Raw genomic sequence first — 6,883 nt, 5'->3', positions numbered from 1 at the left:
AAGTCTGAGGGTATTTCGCCTGTCTCATACATCATGCTCACTAGATGGTAGAGTTTTGTTATGCCTGGCTCTTCCAAGGCTATCATTAGTTCTAATGGGATGTTGTCTACTCCCGGGGCCTTGTTTCGACTTAGGTCTTTCAGTGCTGTGTCAAACTCTTCACGTAGTATCATACCTCCTATTTCATCTTCATCTATATTCTCTTCTATTTCTATAATATTGTCCTCAAGTACATCGCCCTTGTATGGACCCTCTATATACTACTTCCACCTTTCTGCTTTCCCTTCTTTGCTTAATACTGGGTTTCCATCTGAGCTCTTGATATTCATGTCATTCTTTTTTCTCCAAAGGTCTGTTTAATTTTCCTGTAGGCAGTATCTATCGTACTCCTAGTGATACGCGCCTCTATATTCTTACATTTGTCCTCTATCCATCCGTGCTTAGCCAATTTGCACTTCTTGTCGATCTCATTTTTGAGACGTCTGTATTCCTTTTTGCCTGCTTCAGTTATTGCATTTTTGTATTTTTTCCTTTTATCAATTAAATTCAATATCTCTTCTGTTAGCCATGGGTTTGTATTAACCCTCGTGTTTTTACCTACTTGATCCTCTGCTGCCTTCACTATTTCGTCCCCTAGCTGTAAGTAAAAGTGACAAATAAAGTGTTATGATAACGACGACTGAATCGTCGCCAGTGTGAATGACTGGTGGCCAATGCTAAATAGAAACATACACATCTCGACTTTGCATATACAACAGGTTTGTCAGTGAAGTCGATAAGGATCTGGCTTGCATGGTCTGGGTCTACAATGACTAAAAGAAATAGAAGTCGTTGGTAAAAATTACTATATTGTACTTAACTGGTGGTACAGGGGTCTTCATAGTCAGGAGGAATATAATTACATAGAGCTATAGAGGCATCACATAGGCCATACTTTGACTAAGCGGCTTGTTAGAGGTTGCTTCCTATCGGCTGAAGGTCATAATACTTTCCTACTTGACGTCCCGAGCAAGAGCACGCTAGACACTTGCTGCAAGCCCCGGAGAGGCGCTAGTCTCGACTCGCGGGTCCAGCGATACTGGTACGGACCGCGGTCGATAACTGCAACCCCTGACAAGTGTGCTATCGAACGTTGATACCACGTAAACAACCGTCGAACAAGTAATTTAAAGTGTAAATCATTTCATAATGGACAAACCTTAAATAAAACACAATATGCAATAAATAGCTGTAAGTGAGAGGCACCAGCGGGGATTACCGGGTTTACTATCGCTGTTGTGGTCTTCAGTCCGGGGGCTGGTTTCGTGCAGCTCTGCACACTACTATATCCCGTGTGAGCCTTTCAGCAGTGCGTAACTATTACAACATATCGGATGAAACTATATGGTTCCAGAGACCTTCTCAAATCTCAAATATGTATCATGCACGTAAGTAGACTAAAGTGATGCACAAAACTTTGTACCAAGGCCGGAATTTGAACCCAGGTTTCCTTCTCACTAGCCATATGTGCCAACCAGTACACCACCCAGGCACAGTGGCACTGCACTACTGCACAGACTGTCCTGGACTGCCTCCCTCCTCACTCCAAATTCCCATTCATGCCCCAGCCCAGTTGGTATTGCAGAGACTGTATTGGAATAGCACTTCAGCATAAAATAAAACGGGGGATCGTGCTTGAAGTCCAGGCATAGGTGATTTAATCGAATGAAACTATATGGCTCCAGTTTAGGGGAAATGCCTAGTGGGCTGAGACGCGAATAGGGACTTGGATCGAGATGGGAGACATGCTAGGGCAGTCCGTGCAGATGTGGAAAGAGACTGTGACAGGGTGGAGCAGTGCTTAGCGCGTCTCCCTAGTCAGCGGGAGACTCAGGTTTGAATTTCGAATCCTGCCCTTGGAACAAATTTTCATTTGTCGCTTCACTGAGCGTATATACAGGGTGTTTCAAAAATGACCGGTATATTTGAAACGGCAATAAAAACTAAACGAGCAGCGATAGAAATACTCCGTTTGTTGCAATATGCTTGGGACAACAGTACATTTTCAGGCAGACAAACTTTCGAAATAACAGTAGTTACAATATTCAACAACAGATGGCGCTGCAGTCTGGGAAACTCTATAGTACGATATTTTCCACATATCCACCATGCGTAGCAATAATATGGCGTAGTCTCTGAATGAAATTACCCGAAACCTTTGACAACGTGTCTGGCGGAATGGCTTCACATGCAGATGAGATGTACTGCTTCAGCTATTCAATTGTTTCTGGATTCTGGCGGTACACCTGGTCTTTCAAGTGTCCCCACAGAAAGAAGTCACAGGGGTTCATGTCTGGCGAATAGGGAGGCCAATCCACGCCGCCTCCTGTATGTTTCGGATAGCCCAAAGCAATCACACGAGCATCGAAATATTCATTCAGGAAATTAAAGACGTCGGCCGTGCGATGTGGCCGGGCACCATCTTGCATAAACCACGAGGTGTTTGCAGTGTCGTCTAAGGCAGTTTGTACCGCCACAAATTCACGAAGAATGTCCAGATAGCGTGATGCAGTAATCGTTTCGGATCTGAAAAATGGGCCAATGATTCCTTTGGAAGAAATGGCGGCCCAGACCAGTACTTTTTGAGGATGCAGGGACGATGGGACTGCAACATGGGGCTTTTCGGTTCCCCATATGTGCCAGTTATGTTTATTGACCAAGCCGTCCAGGTAAAAATAAGCTTCGTCAGTAAACCAAATGCTGCCCACATGCATATCGCCGTCATCAATCCTGTGCACTATATCGTTAGCGAATGTCTCTCGTGCAGCAATGGTAGCGGCGCTGAGGGGTTGCCGCGTTTGAATTTTGTATGGATAGAGGTATAAACTCTGGCGCATGAGACGATACGTGGACGTTGGCGTCATTTGGACCGCAGCTGCAACACAGCGAACGGAAACCCGAGGCCACTGTTGGATCACCTGCTGCACTAGCTGTGCGTTGCCCTCTGTAGTTGCCGTACGCGGTCGCCCTACCTTTCCAGCACGTTCATCCGTCACGTTCCCAGTCCATTGAAATTTTTCAAACAGATCCTTTATTGTATCGCTTTTCGGTCCTTTGGTTACATTAAACCTCCGTTGAAAACTTCGTCTTGTTGCAACAACACTGTGTTCTAGGCGGTGGAATTCCAACACCAGAAAAATCCTCTGTTCTAAGGAATAAACCATGTTGTCTACAGCACACTTGCACATTGTGAACAGCACACGCTTACAGCAGAAAGACGACGTACAGAATGGCGCACCCACAGACTGCGTTGTCTTCTATATCTTTCACAGCACGTGCAGCGCCATCTGTTGTTGAAAATTGTAACTATTGTAATTTCGAAAGTTTGTCCGCCTGAAAATGTACTGTTGTCCCAAGCATATTGCAACAAACGGTGTATTTCTATCGCTGCTCGTTTAGTTTTTATTGCCGTTCCAAATATACCGGTCATTTTTGAAACACCCTGTAGGTCATGTTGCAACACACTTCCATTTCAACCTGCTTACTATATTACTACAGTCAACACATGATCCCCGTGTACAGTTTTTACCGCCACCCTCCCCCCCCCCCCCAAACACACTTGCTTCAATTAAAGGATTGATGTGTCTTTGATGCTTTTGGCTGTGTACTACCAATTCACCTCTTCATATACTCAACTTGTGCCGTAAATTTATTTCCTCCATAATTAAAATAAGTCTCTCTTCATCATCATTCCGTTCTACCCACCTAACATTCAGCATTCATTTGTAGCATGTGAGGTAACGGGCCAATTGTGGCGCCCTGAAAATATTCTAAGTTGGCGTGGCCGCACAGGACGCTCGTCAAAGCCGGGGCCCGGCAGCAAACACGTGGTGGCGAACGTTAGCCGGACGAGAGGGGTAGCCCCAGCGCATGGTCCAGCCATGTGGCTGGGAAATTGTGGTGTGTGTACTGTAAGACCTTCAGTACACACACCATCAGATTATTTGACCTGTCACTCTAACGACGTAGGCGAGTGTCAGCAATATGTCTCGTGGTCTTATCGTGGCGTGTTTCTCTTCTGCCGTTAGGTCAGACGATAGAAATGCCACTTGCATGCTTAGAGTAGCAGATTGACGGTGACCAACATTAAACAGAAATTGATTAATTTTCACACACATTTATTAAAATAATAACAAGCACAAAAATTACTTAACTTGGTTCTGGATGCTATTTACAATTGACAATCTGAAGTTCCTTTGGTATTGGTACGTTAATCGTATTCTCACATATATCTCTGATACTTGACAAAAGTGTCTATACATTTATCTTCATGGCTATGTACAGGAATATGGTAATCTTATTAGGCGCAGACTGAAACTTGACTATAGACTGGTAGAGACAAATGTAGAACTCGTACAGACCCGTACAGACTAACGCAGACTGCTATAGACTGGTGCTGACAAATGCAGACTGGTACAGATGGGTGCAGACAAATGCAGACTGACTAATCGGTGGTCTGTACACTCGTTATAATACCTCGCGCGTTCATGTATCACTGCGCGAGTGTGATCTGCGAGGAGAAAAGGTTCTACATTAGCAGCAATCTCATTGGCTGTGTTACATATTAACACGCAGATCGGCGGAAGCAGAATTTGGTCCGTCTCTATGGCAGCGCCATCTTGTAGTGCAAAGACGGATGAGCGCTGGACCTGCGCTGTTGTGCTTAGCGGGGCGCTCTCTTGTGGAAAAGTTGTGTACGCGCTGACTACGTGGAGCTATGTGCACAACAGAATTCCATTGTGACGCTGTGTCAATGAAAGAGACTTGTATGCTGAGAGTGCCAAAGATGGCGGACTTTGTGAAACCATAATGGCAGACATTTCACAGTTCGTATAGAAATTAATAGTAGCCAGACGAATGATAAGGCAACGGCTTTGCCGCAGTGAATACACCGGTTTCCGTCAGATCACCGAAGTTAAGCGCTGTCGGGCGTGGTCGGCACTTGGATGGGTGACCATCCGGGCCGCCGTGCGCTGTTGCCGTTTATCGGGGTGCACTCAGCCTCGTGATACCAATTGAGGAGCTAATCGACCGATAGTAGCGGCTGTGGTCAAAGAAAATCGTCAAAAAGACCGGGAGATTGGTATGCTGACCACACACCCCTGCTGTCCGCATTCTCAGCCGAGGACGACACGGCAGTCGGATGGTCCCAATGGGCCACTTGTGGCCTGAAGACGGAGTGCTAAGACGAATGATTATACCTCAAAAAGAAACAAGTACATTACCATTTGCACGACGATTCTGATGGTGTAATCAGATTTTCAATATCTTTATTAGTTTAAAGTGTAGTATCTGACTGTAAATTATACAAGTAACACCCAGCAACGAATTTCCAAAATAGAAACGCTTCCTCCGATTTTTTCGATCACCGTGTCTTTAGAAAGTTACTAGTGTAAACCTAAATTGGTATGAATTACAGGCATGTAACTTAAATAGTACATGAGTTATTGGAGGTCAAAGTGGCCGATTACTATCGATCGCGTCAGGCCATAAGAACTCCACAGTTACAAGAAAAAACGGTAGCAGCATGCATATAAATATATTGATTCATCTATGTCTTCGTTAATATCTGATATACGCAATTCATGAAGAAACTGGTCAGTTATTTACTGTGTTTTAGAGAGCAAAGAGACATTAGTCTCCTGGCCTACCCTTTGCTTCTTTTCTTTTGATATAGGGGTATTTAATTGTTTATGTTTGTAATAATGTGTGTTAGAGCGTGTTTATGGTCCAGCAGTAGAAATATTTATTTAATTTCAAGTATTTAAATGTAAATCCTGTATTTCGAATATGTTTAATTATGTTTTTGAGTGTGCGTTCGCTAGGAGATATGGAGGGAGCGCTCCAGCCAATCACAGTGCTCGTTAATGGCGAGACGGTATGGAAGTGGGGGAGGAGGATCGTTTCGAGAGTGGACAGGGCGGTTTGGAGTGGGTAGCTCTGGACAGCACGGCACAGGATACGGGAGTGAGGTCTGGACGCGACGGCGCGAGGGTCGCACGGTCGAGAAAGAGACTTGGAGTGTGGAGCGGTTTGCGCGTGGTCGCGAGAGATAGAAATACTTCGGAGTGCGGACTTGTGAACTTGTGAGATTTCCGTGGCTTCTACAATGAAGACATAGTGTGCGTTTAGAAGTGATTATCTCGAAAGCTGTGTTGCTGTTCATAACTAATTACGTGCAGTAGGAATCTATTGTTTCCCTGTTATTCAGCTTACATTTTATTCAGTTGCTGGACCATCGACACCAGTAAGTGTTTTGCAGAAATATACCGCATCGTACTCATCATTTAAAGTCGTTAAGATACTATCTGCAGATTTTATTTAATTGCAATCTTTCATTTATAAATTTATATGTTACATTCATAATTCGCAATTGCCGAGTGATAGAAACCTTCGACCATCCGATTCATGTGTGTATTCTTATCGTATACTGTAGACTCAACAGTATTTGGCCTGTAATGCGGCAACTACGTATCCCAGTCCCTAGACAACGAAACCAGCCAAAACTTTTAATATTGCAACACTGAGTCTCCGAGTACGTCGTTGAGGGCCAGATCACACCATCACATCTTTCATTTTAATTTGAAAGCCCTCAAGCACCACTTATCAAAGATTCTGTTCGATTCTTGTCTGAACTCTTTATTGTTATAAATGTTTTTGAAAGGCGTTTGAAGTTTGTAAACAATTAATTTTATTTCAAACAGTTGGCTGCCGCTCGTCAAAGTGACTGTCTGTACAGGTAACGTGATGTCAGATCGAGGTCTAACATTCTGCGTGGTGTCTGTTTGTTCTAAGTCGCGTCTCCCTACCACTTTCGCGCAACGACGCTCTGAGCGTGTTTTTT

General features: G+C 44.3%; 1 pseudogene; it reads left to right on the top strand.

Annotated features, from left to right (window-relative positions):
• Nucleotides 1–4,903: 4,903 nt before the first annotated feature.
• LOC124617030 lies at nucleotides 4,904–5,021 on the top strand (annotated as a pseudogene).
• Nucleotides 5,022–6,883: the final 1,862 nt, after the last annotated feature.

The sequence above is a fragment of the Schistocerca americana genome, chromosome 5, assembly GCF_021461395.2.
Source record: "Schistocerca americana isolate TAMUIC-IGC-003095 chromosome 5, iqSchAmer2.1, whole genome shotgun sequence".
Classification (NCBI taxonomy): Eukaryota; Metazoa; Arthropoda; class Insecta; order Orthoptera; family Acrididae; genus Schistocerca; species Schistocerca americana.
This window is presented reverse-complemented; position numbering and strand designations above follow the sequence as displayed.